This window comes from Catharus ustulatus, chromosome 1 (assembly GCF_009819885.2).
Source record: "Catharus ustulatus isolate bCatUst1 chromosome 1, bCatUst1.pri.v2, whole genome shotgun sequence".
NCBI classification, from domain to species: domain Eukaryota; kingdom Metazoa; phylum Chordata; class Aves; order Passeriformes; family Turdidae; genus Catharus; species Catharus ustulatus.
The window spans coordinates 28,548,791-28,564,865 of NC_046221.1; the positions used below are offsets into that span (position 1 = coordinate 28,548,791).

Genomic DNA, 16,075 nt, shown 5'->3' on the forward strand with positions numbered 1-16,075 from the left:
ACGCTGCACGGAGCAGCGGCGGACATAGCCCGGCCCTGGGGACGCTCTATGGAGCAGCGGTGGGCATAGCCCGGCCCCGTTGGGTACAGGTAGGCCCAGGGGCCAATGGCCGCCGGGTTGAGGCGGAGCCTCGGCCAGCAACCGCACAGGGGGATCTGGGAGCAGCTCCTTGCTGCAAAAAAAAAGTGCGCCTTATAGTCCAGTGCGCCTTATATGATCTACGAAGTTGCAAAATTTGCCGACTCCCGGGGGGTGCGCCTTATAGTCCAGTGCGCCTTATGGTCGTGAAATTACTGTACTTGAAATTACTCATTTAAAGTATCTTTCTAGAAAACAAAATTACATTAGAAGTAAACCCTTTTCTACCCAAACAAACTGGTCCCAAAGCATACAGCATATACTCTGCTATGGTTGCTAATGGATTTATCCAAAAGACATTTCTAAGGAACAGCAGAGCTAAACAGAAGCCTGTGCTATTATCTGAAATGTGAGTAGTTCCACCAGAGATGCTGGCATGCCACACAAATGCAAAATTGCACTCTCTTACACACAACGCAAAATGAGAGACAAAAAAGCCAACAAGATTCGCCAGACTAAAGCTCTTCTAAACTTGTGTTTTATTTTTAAATTCTGTCGTTTTTAGCAGAATTTCAGTTCCACAAACTACTACATTCACTTTCCTCACAGTCCTTGGTATGTGAGGGTGACAGAATAATGTCCAAAAATCTCTGCATCGCCCATTTTTTCATGTTCCTTTACAAAATGGCTCTCATTTGAAAACATTTTGAATATCAACGTGATTTCAGAAAGAGTGTGTAAGGCCATTCAGAGGAAGAGCCAGGCTAAGCACAGGCTGAGGAGTGAGAGAGCAGAAGAGATATATGTCCCACTTCAGACAGCCCAGAGGGTTGCTAAAGCAAAGGCAAAAGAATCATGAATAGAAAAGCAGGCTGCACACAATGCAGCTTTAGCCAGCTAAGGGGCAACAAGCAGCTTAAAACTGATGTAGAAGAACAGTCACTCAAGAGAGATTGAACATTGGCAAGCACCAAAAAAGAATGAAGAGTTTATGAAGCTTCATTATAAGCAGCCTGAAAGAGAGCTGGACTGGCATGCTGCATGGTATCACATTTAGAGCTTTGACAGAAGCTAAATGCAAATACTTCCTGAGCACATATAAACCCTTCTTGAAAAGAGACAAACCCCATCTCAAAACTTCTGCAGTACTTCCCAACCACTCTCTGCTGCCACTGGGTGTTTCACAACCCATGTGTTCCAACAGGAGGATGTTCTCCAAATTTCTGCAAGACAATTTTTTCAAGGGTAGTACTCAGTTGTTCTCCTGACAGCAATGTCCTTTACCAAAGCCTCTCCTCCCATTCAGCTGATGCTCTCCTGAGTTTGCAGATGGAGTCCATGTCCTACATAGCTTTCATTTCACTTGGTCAAACAAATCAGGACCTCCTATCTCCTTATGACCAGACCATCCTATTAGCCCTGTACAGCACCTGACCCAATTTCAGTTATTTCTTCTTGAAGATGAGTGATTTGAATATTTCCTCTCATCATAAATTAGTGTGAGCTTATACTATTATTTTTATCAGATCTTTCAGATCTGTCCCTGCCTCTCTACACAGGCATCATAAGGTTAGATTTTGCTTTTCCCACTGCTACTTTACATTGACCATCCAGGTGAATATTTTCTTTATTTCTCCCCCAAGTTTCTATTACAGAACAAATCTTATATAGGTTATATATTCATATATGAATATGAGAACTAATGAATTAATTACAACATCATTAATTACAACATCATTAACATCTTTGCCAAATATACAACAGAGAAGGTAAGGACAGCTGTGAAAGAGAGACTTCGTTTTCATAAATAAATTTCAAGAAAGCTACTATATATCCATACACCACCAGTCAACCATATGAAAGTTAAAGTGGATACTCATATATTACAAAAGTAATTTTCTACTTGTAATATGCAAATTAATTCCAAGTGGTCTAACACACAATTAAGAAAAACTGGCCTGCTGAAACCAAAATTTAAATGGAAATTTGGCTCTATTGCAAAATTGCCCATGGTCTGCGAATCAAAATAAATGTGAGAACCATATATTTTTATTATTATATTTTTGGGTACCTTCCTTGTATGTGGTAATTTGAATTGAGGGCACAGTTCTGAACGGCATTCTATGCTTATGATAAACTAACAGCTCAAAGAAGATATTGAATATATTTAGTTCATGAATAGTTTTGTTTCTGAAAGGAAGAGCAACTTTTACATCAGCACAATCCATCATAGCAGACTGAAAGAGTATTAGTGTAGGCACTGTTCATAGCCTAGGAAATTTTCAGTCAGGATTTTCTCAGGCTGTGAAAAGTACACAGCTCTTGTTTCTCATAGATAGCTAAAACCTTCCCAGGTGGTTTTGAATACACAGCTCTGGGGCTGTGGACATTCCCAGGCAGAAAGAGAAAAACCTGTTGTTTTACAAGTGTACTGTGAGTATGTGACAGAGATTGTTTTCTTATTCTGTCCAATAATTTTCTGTGCTGCCTGAGCTTTGTGATCCTCATTATAAATACGTCTGCGTTTTGGTCAATAAACGGCCTCTTCTCTGGAAGTTGCCCTTGTGTGCTGTCTTGCATCCCCTCGTGTGATAGCAACATTTGGAGGTGTCCACCAAGAATGCACTTTATAGGATCGGATGAAACTTCGTGAAAACCTGAGTGGAGCGGAGCCCGCAGAACCAAGCAGTGTGGAGCTGAGCAGAGCGCAGCCTGCGGAGCGCACCCTGCGGACCGGAGTGTGCAGAGCAGAGCTGAGACCCCAGGCAGTGCAGGCACCGAGAGTCTGCCCGAGAAGGTCCAGCCACAACTGCCCTGGAAATATCTAGGGGTCAAAATCCTAGATCAGATGATCCAGCATCAAAAGGTGCAATTTGCAGATTCTATTAAGACTCTCAATGATGCTCAGAAATTACTGGGTGTTATTGGTTGGTTGTGTCCTTTCCTAGGACTGACCATGGAGCAGTTGTCCCCACTTTTTTGATATCTTAAAAGGAGACACTCGCTTGTATTCACCTCGAACATTGACCCCCCAAGGCACAGCAAGCGCTGTAGATGGTGCAGCGAGCTCTTTCTACTCATCAGGTGTACCGAGTAGACCCTTCCACTGATATCACTGTGTTCATCGTCAATCCAGATTTGCATCCTACGGGCATCATTGGCCAGTGGAATGACACCTGGTCTGATCCCTTGCACATTCTGGAATGGGTCTTTTTGCCGCATCAGCTGAAAAAGACAGCGACAACAGTGTTTGTTTGCCTGACTGATACTCAAATGCCGTCAAAGATGTGTGCAATTGATGGCAGCGGACCCCGCAAGGATTGTACTTCCTATAGAGCGGGAATTTTTTGAAGGAGCTTTTATTAATAGTGTCCCCTTGCAAAGTGCACTGCAAGAATTCACGGGACAGACTGCTAATCATCTGCCCAGCCATAAGCTATTGCATATGGCAAAGACAGTGTAACTGTCATTGAGACCCAAAAACAGTCGGGTGCCAGTGCAAGGTCCTACCATCTTCACTGACGTGTCAGGCAAAACAGGGAAGGCCATTGTTACCTGGAAGGATGAGTCTGGCTGGCAATCCTTGGAGGGCCATGAGACAGGTTCTGCTCAGATAATTGAGCTGAGGGCTGTCATGATGGCATTCCCATGATTCTCACACGTACCTCTGAATTTGGTCACTGACTCTGCTTATATTGCAGACATAGCGCTTGGATTGCTCGCTTCTGAAGGAGGTTGACAACGCGGCCTTGTTCCGGCTGCTGAAGGCCTTGTGGTGTGTAATTCAAGATCGAGATCATCCATATTACATCCTGCACATATTGAGTTGCACGGACTTGCCAGGTTTTCTAATGGAAGGTAATGCCAGGGCTGATAGGTTGGCCAACCCCGCATGAGTGGCGCCTCAGCATGACAAGCTTGCTCAAGCCCGAGCATCGCATGGGTTTTTCCACCAGAATGCACATACTTTGCAGAAGCAGTTTCATCTGACAGCCACCAAGGCTCGTGACATCGATGCCTCTTGTGATGAATGTCATGGCCTTGCAGCGCCTTTACCGACAGGGGTGAATCCCAGGGGTCTAAAGGCCCTGCAGCTTTGGCAGACAGATGACACTCATATTGCCAAATTCGGCAGGTTTAAGTATATGCATGTATCTGTCGATACCTTTTCCTCTGCCATGTGGTCATCTGCTCACACTAGGGAAAAAGGTTGCGATTTGATTGCCAGTTGGAGGATGGCTTTTGCAATCTTGGGCATACCTTGTGCTATGGAAACTGACAACGGCCCTGCTTACATGTCTCAGAAGACGAGGCAGATTTTGCAGATGTGGGGAGTCTCACACAAGTTTGGCATGCCATATGCTCCAACAGGCCAGGTCATTGTCGAACGCGCTCATGGTACCCTGAAGCGTGTTCTTGAAAAACAAAAAAGGGGAATGGTTGGGGAAACACCACACGGCCGGCTGGAAAAAGCATTGTACACCATCTATCATCTTATTGTGCCACAAGACTCCTATAAGCCTGTTATTGTGAATCATTTCACTTCATTGCAGGCTGCAGATGAGACACGCCTGCCTTGGGCGAAGGTCTTCATACGGGACTTGACACGAATAAGTGGGAGGGCCCACGTGACCTTATCGTTTGGGGTCAAGGGTACGCTTGCACCTCAACGGATACTGGGGTACACTGGCTACCCACAAGATGTGTCCGCCCTGACCTGCAACATCAGAAACAGAATGTGGCCCGTGTACAGCCTTCAAATGATGATCAACATGCCAATCACCAGCCAGACAGACCCTCTACAAACAGAGGATGAACATTCGCCTGTTTTCCCTTGAAGTTCTTTTAAATTCTGGGACATTATTAAACAGGTTTTCTGAAATGCACTAGAGACAAGTTTGGTGAATGGTGACAGGTTCTTTGTTATTGTATTTTGTAGAGAAAAGACACCAGGCTTGAAATTTCCCTTGGCAACTTGGATGTCCTCAGGTCTCTTGGGATGTGTTCTCCTCTGCAAAGCCCCTGTAGGGGATTACGAACACTTTGCTTTCTTCCTTTCTTTTTTAATTTAAAAAGGGGAACCTGTAGACACTGTTCGTGGTCTTGGAAATTTTCAGTCAGGATTTTCTCAGGCTGTGAAAAGTACACAGCTCTTGTTTCTCATAGATAGCTAACACCTTCCCAGGTGGTTTTGAATACACAGCTCTGGGGCTGTGGACATTCCCAGGCAGAAAGAGAAAAACATAGATTAAACACCTGTTGTTTTATAAGTAAGTGTACTGTGAGTATGTGACAGAGATTATTTTCTTATTCTGTCCAATAATTTTCTGTGCTGCCTGAGCTTTGCAATACTCATTATAAATATGTCCGCGTTTCGTTCAATAAACGGCCTCTTCTCTGGAAGTTGCCCTTGTGTGCTGTCTTGCTTTCCCTCACGTGATAACAACATATTAGCATTATAGCTCACCTTTTCCTGCGTCTCCTTCACAAGACATTTAATCCTGGTTTCAACCTCTGTCAGGTAAAAGTTGTCAGTCTAATAAAATAGAGCTGGAGAAAGTAGATTGCTATGGATAAAAATAAATTTAAAACAATTTTGCAGCTGTTGAAACAAAAACTAAAATTCTTTCTTTTCTCTGAATACTTTTGGGATGCTAATTAACTGTCGATTAAGTGTGATAAACCAATGACTTACATCTCTAAAATTTAAAGCAGTCAGGAAGACATAAGTGAAAAGGTATTTCACCCCACATACATTGACCTAAGGAATTACAAAGAATGGAAAGCATGGGATTCTACTACTTCAACTGAATTATTTAATTCAATAAAAATTTTAGTATCAAGTGCAATCCAGTCAATAAAGTTATCCTTTCTTCTACTACCCACATTAATGTTTCAATAGGATCCAAATAAAAACTTTGTTGCTCTCTTGTGGATTTCCATAGAGGGCCTTACTGCAGCAATTCTGGATCCCTCCCCCCAGCTCTCATGGCATGCTGTGACAGACACACTGCATATGATTGCTGTAATATACGATACACTGGTGTGATATATAGTCTATAGAAGTAGTATGTCAGAGTATTATCACTTTGTCAGCCTCCCACTACTCCCCCTTGTCATAAAATGCACAACGTGGGAAGATAAATGTGGAATCCCAGTGCCTAACCACAGCTGGAATTTCTGGTATTTTGTACTGCCCAGGAAAATGAATTATAAAACTTCAGAAATAATGTGGTAGCTGCTAAAGATGCTCTACATGCCTTCGTTCACAAAGGCAAGCCCCTGACAACATTAAGATTTAACCTGTTCCAAGGAGACAAAGTAGTAATGAATTAGAGGTCGTACCATATCACCAGAAAACTTGCATTACTCCAGAGTAGTGCCATAAAACCAATGAAACATCTGATAACAAAAAGAAACATCTCTACAGTTGTTCTGAATCTCAAGTCAGAACAGGTCTCACAAAATTAATCAGTCACATAAATCTGGATTTTTAAAGAAAGTCTCAAATTATTGTCTATTATTATAGCAATGGTCTTAAAAGAAAGCCAGTCATTCTAAAATAAAGCCAATAGTATAGCTGAAACAGGAACAAGTCATGGACAACTTGTACCTAAGAAAGTCACCTGCTCCTAAAGCACAGCATGATGTTCTACAGTGACTTTCATAACATTTGTCCCTGACTGTCTTCCAGATGCTCTCAGAGATCTCCTAGAAAAAATGGCTTTTCAATAGAGTCTTTGGAAAAGAGAACTAAAGTTAGGAAAGGACAGGATAGGTCCTGTGACCAATAAATAAACAGGAAATTAGTTTAACATGTTGTCTTACACACATTAAAACTAAAGGATGACCTGATCAGTTCTTAGCAAGTGGACATTTTGATGAAGTATGAGTCTGTTAAGCCAATTTTCTTCAGTGCAGCATCTTTGACATTAGTGCTGATAAATTTTTAAACGGAGCCACATCAGAAATTTCACTCAGAATTAAGCCTCCCAATCTCAGTGTTAGACACGAAATAGTTCATACAACACAGAAAGCCACATCCATAACCCAGAACCACTTTTTTTCAGTTTCCATAATAAGACAGACTTGAATAACTCACTTAGGCTGAGCTGTTAGAAGGAAACACCCATGACTTGAATTTAACTTTATGCCAACAGCCTTTACTACAAGAGTTACTTTCTTTTTTCATTATACCTTGTTCTTCACATTCCTTTTGGTTGTTTAAGAGAGCTCCAGAAGCCGTCTAACCGTATGGGATATAAGACTGTCCTCATGCCCTCTGGTCTCTTTTCAGATGCCTCTTGGCTACATCAGCTCCGCTGGTCCCGTTACAAAACCAGCACAAGCACGTCAGTACCAGCACGGAGTGCTTCCAGGCACGGAGCGGTGCTTCGGATGTTTAAAGCGCGCAACCACAGCCCTGCTCGGCAACACGCACAAATCAACCTGACAAATGAGACTTTTTTCCTTCTTAAAATTGCAATTATTGGCTTTCACAAAGCACCCTGACAGCTTCAGTCCCGAGCCAAAGGCTCGCTCCCGAGGGGCTGGGCAAACCCCCTCTGACAGCTTTTTTACTTTTTATAGCCATGGCTTCACGGCACGCCTTTCTGCTCTGCCTCCCCACCAAGAGCGTATCCACAGCAAGCAGCCGCTCTCAGAGTGCTGAACTCTGCGTGACACCTCCGAGAACCCCCAGCAAACAGTTTTCCCGTCCGCCCGCCCGGCCCCTCGCAGCTGCCGGCCGGGAACGCGGCCCCTCCCGGGCGGTGGCAGCGGGCGCGGTGCGGGCGCGGCTGACGGGACGGGGCGAAGGCAGGGCGCAGCTCACAGCCCGGCTCCGCGGCCCAGCCCGCACCTCCCTGGGCGGCTCCGCGCCCCATCCCGCACCTCCCTGAGCCCGGGCAGGGCAGAGCTGCCCGGAGCGGACTCTCCGCACCGCCGGCTGCCCTGAGCGCCCGCCCGCCCCGCCGCCGCACTCACCGCCCCTCGCCGCTCCGCTGCCCGCGCCGGGACGCGGCGGCGGCAGCTCCGTCCCTCCCTCCTTCCTCCCCTCCCGCGGCGGGGCGGAGGCTCCGCGCCCCCCGTGCCCCGCGCCGCCTTCCGCGGGCCTTCTCCCGCCCCTGGCACCACGCCGGGATCCCGCCCCTCCCGGGAGCCAGCGGCTCCATCCGCAATGCAGCTGCGGCCGCCCTCTGCTCCCTCTCCCGTCTGCCCTGCTCCGCCCGGCCCGTGCGGGCACCTGCCCGCTGCCCCCCAGGTGCGGGATTGCGGGATGCGCTCCCGGCACAGCGCCGCTCCCACGGGCACAGTGCCTCTGCCCCGGGCACGGAGCTCCCGGTGCCCCGGTGTGAGACAGCGAGGAGAGACGGGAGAGGGCGAAACCAGAGAACGAGACAAGAGAAGGGTGGAAAAACACACAAACACACGCAAAACAAACCCAAAAAAAAGGAATAATAAAGCGAAGAAGAATAAGAGGGGGCGGGATGGCGTGGGTGTAAGAAAGGATGGAAAGGGTGTTAAAGGGTGCTATTTCCAAACAGACTTTTGCGAGTTGTTTCTACCCCCACAAACCTATTACTGCGGCGGACCCCTGGGACCAGCCGAGATTAATTGCTCTGTGTTATGAAGAAAATGATAGATGACATTAATCAGGGAAGTTGTAAGTCATCCACGTTTGTAGACGGAATTTGGAGATTAGCTGGGACAGATGGCAGGCAAACACTGCGCTCTCCAGGTCTGGCGTAAATCATCAATGTCTGGAATTATTAAACAGCCAATGACAGAACCTCATACGTTTTCCTGAAGAGAAGTGTATCTTAGAAAGATGAACATTCACTTTATATCATAGAAAGCTTTTCCAGTCACTGTTGTGTTTCTCTTTCTAAATAATGGAAATATTTGGTTTTCCTTCCTGGATATCAGAAACTTCAAGCCCAGAAAAGAAACTTGACTTTTCACACTTTTCGTCCTTCAGGAGATGGATGAGAAGCAAAGCTGGGCAAATGAGTACTTGAACCACTGCTTCAATGCCCTTTCTGAAATAAGCAGAAAAAGTTGCAAGCTAATAGGCTTGTCCTGATATCTCCAGTAGATTTATCTTTATTTGCAGTAACTACTGCAGCAAAATATTTTTTATTTAGGTTTTATTTTTCTTCATGCACTTTGAAGAAAGGAGTGAATCAATGCAACTTTTATTCGTAACTCCTAAAGGAACATTACATACTCTGTGGAAACTAAATAGTCCCAAGTGGAGAGGAGAACTTTTTCTATTTTTTTCTCCTGTATTTTTTTTTTTTTTTTACATAGCAAAAATGAGTTATGGTATGACCAACTTCAGTAAATCTTTCATGGTATCATATTGATTGATATGTCAAATGCTTGCCTAAATATAAGCTTAGCCCCAATACCCATGACTGAGTAATTATAAGCTTGATTGCATGTCCTGCAATAATGTGATCAATCTACAGTAATATTCAGAATTTTACAGAAACCTGCTCTATAAATCCAATAATAGAATCTGTTCTATCACATTAGTAGGATCACTGTTCAAAACAGTGAGCTTACAATCATTGTTTAAAAAATATTCAAAGGTTAACTCCTTACATGTAAACTAAATGTTCACCTGATTTACCAGTTTAATATCCATTATTAAAAGCTTATTTTAGAAAAATTAATATGATTTTTATTAGAGTTAGGAAAACCAATGTACAAAATATCAAGCACCCCTTCTTTTTAAAAATCAGCATTTGGATTTTTTGAGCACTCTACCCTGAATCATCTTTAAAATGCTTCAGTGTGTGATGTAGAAACATCCTTGCACACAAGTATTGCCTTTCCTAACTTTGCTGCAAACTCTAGGGGAAAATCAGATTTAAGTTGTTTAACTTTTAAATCACAAGGGCAAAGCTAACACTTCAACCACATCATTGCTATAACTTAGAAATATCACTTTCTACAATCAGCAATATAATTAAACAATATAATTTAGATTGATGAGAGTTGACCTAGTTCAACTCCCTCCTCCAGGCAGTACAACTTCCAAGCTAGATCAGCTTCCTTAGCACCTTGTCCAGCTTCGTTTCAAAAATCGCCAAGAATGGAGATTCCAACTTTTCTGGGAAAATTGTTCAAATTTGACTATTGCTTATAGTAGAAAATGCTTTTGTTTTTTCCTAATAAGGATTTCTCTTGCTGGAGCTGTAATCTGTTTCCTCTTATTCTTTCTCAGGGTGTCTGAGAAGAGTGTGGTTCTGTGCCTCCTGTAAGCACTCCCTCGGTAGTTGAAGATGGCAATTACATCCTCCACCTTAGCCTTCTTTTCTTCAAACCTCTCAGAAATATTATTAACCTTTCAGGGACTCACTACTCTTTCCTTATTTCTTTTTTAGTAAATCACACAAAATTTAATATTTTAAGGCAAAACTCATATTTTTTGGACTCTTTTTTCCCCTTATCTCTCAGAGTATTAAAAATAGATGGTCAAAATGACTCATCCCTCTTCTAAATGGGGTACTCATGACAATTCCTACAAAAATCAGCATGGTCAAAGTAAAGCTTCATCCTAAGTTCCTATTTCTATTTGAAAGGGCAAAGATAAAGGTCAAAATAATTTCTATCCCATTTACTTTCATACAAGTTGGTCATACAGTAACTTTTAGGGTATCAGCACTACCTACAGAGCAGACTGAGTTTCCCAAGCCTTACCTAAAGAAACTTTTAATAGCAAATATTAGGTTTTTGCTCTGACCATAATGACTTTTTCCTGAGATGAAATTTCTTAGCTATAGTTGAAAACTACAGTAATTTCACGAATACAAGCCGCACCAATTTGACCAAAATTTTGGTGGAAACCCGGAAGTGCGGCCAATATTCCGGGGCGGCTAATCTATTAACAAAATTCTAAAAGCTGCCAACACGGAAGTGAGAGCCCGCGGCAGCCCCAAGCCAAGCTGGAGCCCGGCCGGCCCCGGCAGACGTGGGAAAGCCTGGCAGAGGCGGGGCCAGCAGTGTCGGGGGCGGGCGGCAGAGCCTGAGCCAGCAGGGCGGGGCAGGGAGGGCGGCAGAGCCTGAGCCAGCAGGGCGGGGGAGCCCGGGAGAACTGGGGCTAGCAGTGCAGGGGAGCATGGCAGAAGCAGGAAGGCCGGCGGGTGGGGCTGCCTGGCAGCGGGGGAAGCCCAGCATAATCGGGGCCAGCAGCGTGGGGGAGCCCGGCGGTGCGGGGGCCTGCAGTGCCGGCCAGGGCGAGGAAACGCGGCGGCGGTGCAGACGGGAGGGGGCGGCCGGCGAGCCTGGTGGCGGCGGCGGCAGCCCTGCCGGCGGGGCGAGCGAAAGCGGCGCTCGCGAAAGCGCCGCCGTGAGCCGCGAGCCGCGAACCGCGAGCCGCGAGCCGCGAACCGCGAGCCGCGAAAGCGCCGCCGCGAGCCGCGAACCGCGAGCCGCGAGCCGCGAACTGCGAGCCGCGAACCGCGAACCGCGAGCCGCGAACGCGCCGCCGCGAGCCGCGAGCCGCGAACCGCGAGCCGCGAAAGCGCCGCCGCTAGCCGCGAACCGCGAGCCGCGAACCGCGAGCCGCGAACCGCGAGCCGCGAGCCGCGAACCGCGAGCCGCGAACCGCGAGCCGCGAACCGCGAGCTGCCAGCCGCGAGCCGCCAGCCGCGAACCGCGAGCCGCGAAAGCGCCGCCGCGAGCCGCGAACCGCGAGCCGCGAAAGCGCCGCCGCGAGCCGCGAAAGCGCCGCGGGGCGGGCGCGGCGCTCGCGAGGCGCGGCGCGGGGCGAGCGAAAGCGGCAGCGGGGCGGACGGCGAGCCCGGCGGCGGCAGCCCTGCCAGCCGGGCGAGCGAACGCGGCAGCGGGGCGGTGCTGACGGGAGAGGGGGGCCAGCGAGCCCGGCGGCGGCGGCAGCACCACCCGGCCAGCCCCGCCGAGCCGTGGCGCTGAGCTGGGCCACCCGGCCCCGTCGGCAACCATGAGCGGGCCGAGCCTGCCTGGCCCCGCCCCGAGCCAGTAAAGCCCTCTATGCCGCGATCCTGTTACTAATTGGCCAATTTGTGAAAGCTGCGCACGGATTCTCGCGACGAACGAAAGTGCGGCTAATATTCGGGGTGCGGCTTATCTATTGACAAAGACAGCAACATTGTCGAGGCACCGGGGGTGCGGCTTATAATCCGTGCGGCTTGTATTCGTGAAACTACTGTAATAACATTTTTATGCATGTGGCCTGTGCACAGCCATAGGGGCTTGTTCTGAGACAGGCTATGAATTGAAGCTGTCAGGGGCAGTAGTGCAGAGAGAGTCTGAGAAAGGGAACAGGCAAAAAAAGGTAGCTTAAGTTGAAACTCTTTTCCCTTTCATGCACAAAAGGTCTGGTTTTTCCTCCATCCCAGCAAAAGAGAAAACTAGGATTTCTACTTATTGTATTAATCTTAAACTATTTGACATGTTTACCAATATACTCCTTAACACTATTTGTATTTCAACTTATTCTCTATTTTTTCACTGCATAAATTACGTGCTCCTTCTCTATATATACACATATGCAAGTATACCTTATAAAAACATATATAAGGTAAATAATCTTAAGTATCTCATGGATACAGACATTCTTGTTTGAAAGAATCCTAATTTCACACTAGAAACAAGCATGCAGCTATAACTGAAATGTAATATTCTGTTAGGATGCAGAATCACCATCACATTCTAAACAAATATATCAGCCTTGCAAAGTGTGCTCATAAATTGTTTTGTGTGGTTTATTTCAGACCCTTTAGAGCAAACCAAGGATGAGAACTGAAAAGAAATTGGCTGAAGTATTCTGTGAGACCTTAAAGAAATATCTTCTTAAATCTGTTAAGAACTTCTGAAACCTTTCAAAAGTCTTACAATCATGCAAAAAAGTAAATGGTGAAAAAATCATCCCTGAGAGACCTGAAAACAGAAAATATATGTTCATAGTCAAGGAACTAAAGAAGCTCTTGCCTCTGTTCAGCAAAGCTGTGATAAATTGACTGACTTGTCACTATTTTACATATCCTATGCCTTATGTGACATTAATTAGTTATTCCAGTGGGCAGAAGTCTACTCAAGAAATCACCAGCACAGCAGACTCTAATTGGCATTCCTGTTCAGTCTAGAAAGCTTTAATTTTCTAGCACCGTGTGGACACAGACAACACACACAACTACACCCCTGATTATAGGAAAAGCATTTAAGGCAAAACAATGGTGAAGCACAGGCAGATTTACATTGTCCATGCAGCTCAGCACTTGCCTGCTCTTTTCCAAACCATTGTCTTCGAACTTTATTTTAAAATCAAAAACAAATTATTACTGAATAAATTTATTTTTCCTTTCCCTATGTGAAACATTATCCCCAACATAAAATCAAATATCTGGTAATTTCTTTTTTTATTCACAGACTGTTCCTTACAAGTGTAAGCAATAGGGCACTTTAAAGGCATTCCCTTGGTATTTTGACCCCATTTCCTAGAACAGAAGAAACATGAAATAATGCTTATTTTGCCATCTATTTATGGATGCTTCTGGTTTTGCCTCAGAAACAAAGATGTCTGAAATACATAAACTGGGAAACATTCCATCTCTTAGTTTTCCTAACAAATTTGCATCTTTGAAAAGGCTTCTGATGGAGAATTTTCCTAGGACATCATTTGAATGGTTAGCAGCACATTTATTCTACTAAAAATAATTATAAAAAATATACTTGAATGAAAACAGCCATTGGACATTTCTGTTCAAATCCATTTTTCTGTGTATTCCCTAAAATCTGAATCCTTGAAAGTACTGGAATATAAATCAGTCATTGAGGGAAGTCTTGCTCTGCCGTAAAGTCTTGCCTTAGGAGAACTGATATTTGAATCAGCTAATAAGAAAGATAGCATGATATTTTATATCTACTACTAACTCTAGCAGCTATGATCAGAGCAATAAATACTTCCAGCTATCAAAGAGCAAGAAATATGGAAAGCTTTGTAGGGAGAGGAGGAAAGACTGGAGACACCAGGCTGGAAAGGGAGAAAAAAGGTCATGAAATCAGATTGCTGGGCAATATGGAAGGGCAGAACAGCAATGGGGGACACAAAGGAGCTGCTGGCATCTGAGAACATTTATGTAAGTGTAGGAAGAAAAGGAAGAAAATGTAGGAAGTGTAGGAAGAACTAGATTTTTTTTTTAAATCTCCACAGGGATTTACCGTCTGAGGTAAATTTATTTTCCTTAAGGCCTGCAAGCCTTGCTGCTAAAAGCTTTATGCAACAGGCGAGGAAAATTTTAGTCATGTCAATGAGGCTAACAGAACCATTCCAACACTGATACTTTAAGAAATTGAAGAGGAAATGAAGTGAGGAACATCCACTTCAATTTCTATCTATGATCCTCTGTGCTTGCCATGCCAATAAGCACATTTGGTCTCTTGAAGGAAATTTTTTTATCATAATGTCTTTCCCAGCAATGTACTTTAAATACAGTAATTTCACTACCATAAGGCGCACCATTTTGACTAAAATTTTGGTCCGAACCCGGAAGTGCGCCTTATAGTCCGGTGCGCATAATATATGGACAAAGATGAAAAGTTGCTGTTTTAGTTTGGAGGACAAGTGTCTGCTGAGAAAGGCAGGAGCTTCTCTTTGTAATGGAGAATGCAAACCTCCTCCCTCCAAATTAGTATAATTTTGAAATCAAGGGGCTTTCAGGCAAAGATATGGGAATTAGGAATAACAGTTCTTTTCTAGGGAAATTAAAATAGAAATACAATACTACAAAGAAACAAACTCCAAACACTGACAAAGTCAGAGTACAACCTGACACCCCGTCAGGCAGGGTGTTGGTAGCAGTCCCATTAAATGGTGGCTGCATCCTCCTGCAGTGACAGATGTGATTCAGTTGAAGCAGTGCTCCTGTAGAAGGTGCAGTTTCCCTCTGGAGGTCCAGTGGTGATGTGGAGAAATCCAATTTTCCTCTGGAGTCCAGTGGAGAAAGTGGCTCCCTTAGTGTCCCAAAACTTCTGTTTTTATTTTGGTAAGAAATGTTGGGCTCTTCCCCCTGGCTAGAGCATCTTCCAATGGGATGCAGTAATTTTATCAGTCACACAGTGGGACTCAATGGGCCATTAGCAGAAAATGACTCGCTGGAGGAAGGATGGGTGGCGAAAAGATAAAGAACAATGCCCTGCCTGGTTTCAGTGGATGGTCCATTAGCAGAATATCTCCCATGGAGATAAGGATCACTGCCCCCACCCTCAACAGATGGTGATAGAATAGATACCTTTTATCTCACTCTGTATTGTAACCCAATACATTGCCGACACCCAGACGTGTGGTTTATAATCAGATGTGGCTTATATATGGACAAAGAATGAAGAGTTGCCAACACCCGAAAGTGCATCTTATAATCAGGTGCGGCTTATAATCGTGAGATTACTGTACATTCCTATAAACAGGACAGGATGGCACACAGCTGCAGGAGATGGGATGTCATAAGATGGGGCACCTCAAAGTCAACCCTACCTCTACAATTAGAGAAACATTATTAATTTGATTAAGATTCAATGTATTTTTTCAGAGGGATATATATCCCTGATCATCTACATTCCACAAGGGGAAGAAAATAAATTGTTTCATCCCAAGTTAATGTCAGTATTTTAACTCACCTCTCCCTTGGTTTATGCTGAAGGTACAAGAGTGAGGAGAACCTTCTGCTCCTGGATTCACACTCCCAGAACACACTCTGCACTGGACTTCCTGCTCTTCTTTCACAATTACTTTCATGGAAAGTTGAACCTCTACCATTCACTGTACATTCAACATATACTAAACAAAAGCATGTGATCTTTAGCATTATAAAACCTGACATGAACCTTTATTGCACAACTTTACTACATTTTTAATGCCTGTATAAAACGCCAGCTGTATATCACCTTTATTTAATAATGAACCTTCTCAACATTAGTTAACTACTAAATAGAGAATTATTTTTTTACC

At 44.7% G+C, this 16,075-nt stretch overlaps 1 protein-coding gene across 4 annotated transcripts in view; it reads right to left on the reverse strand.

Annotated features, from left to right (window-relative positions):
• The window catches only part of THSD7A (thrombospondin type 1 domain containing 7A), a 286,252-nt gene extending 278,112 nt beyond the window's left edge, over positions 1 to 8,140 (reverse strand). For all 4 annotated transcript variants that reach the window (XR_004419770.1, XM_033076380.1, XM_033076383.1 and 1 more), the window contains exon 1: positions 8,065 to 8,140. The gene's annotated coding sequence lies outside the window, so the exon portion shown is untranslated. The remainder of the gene's footprint in view (positions 1 to 8,064) is intronic.
• Between the last annotated feature and the right edge of the window lie 7,935 nt (positions 8,141 to 16,075).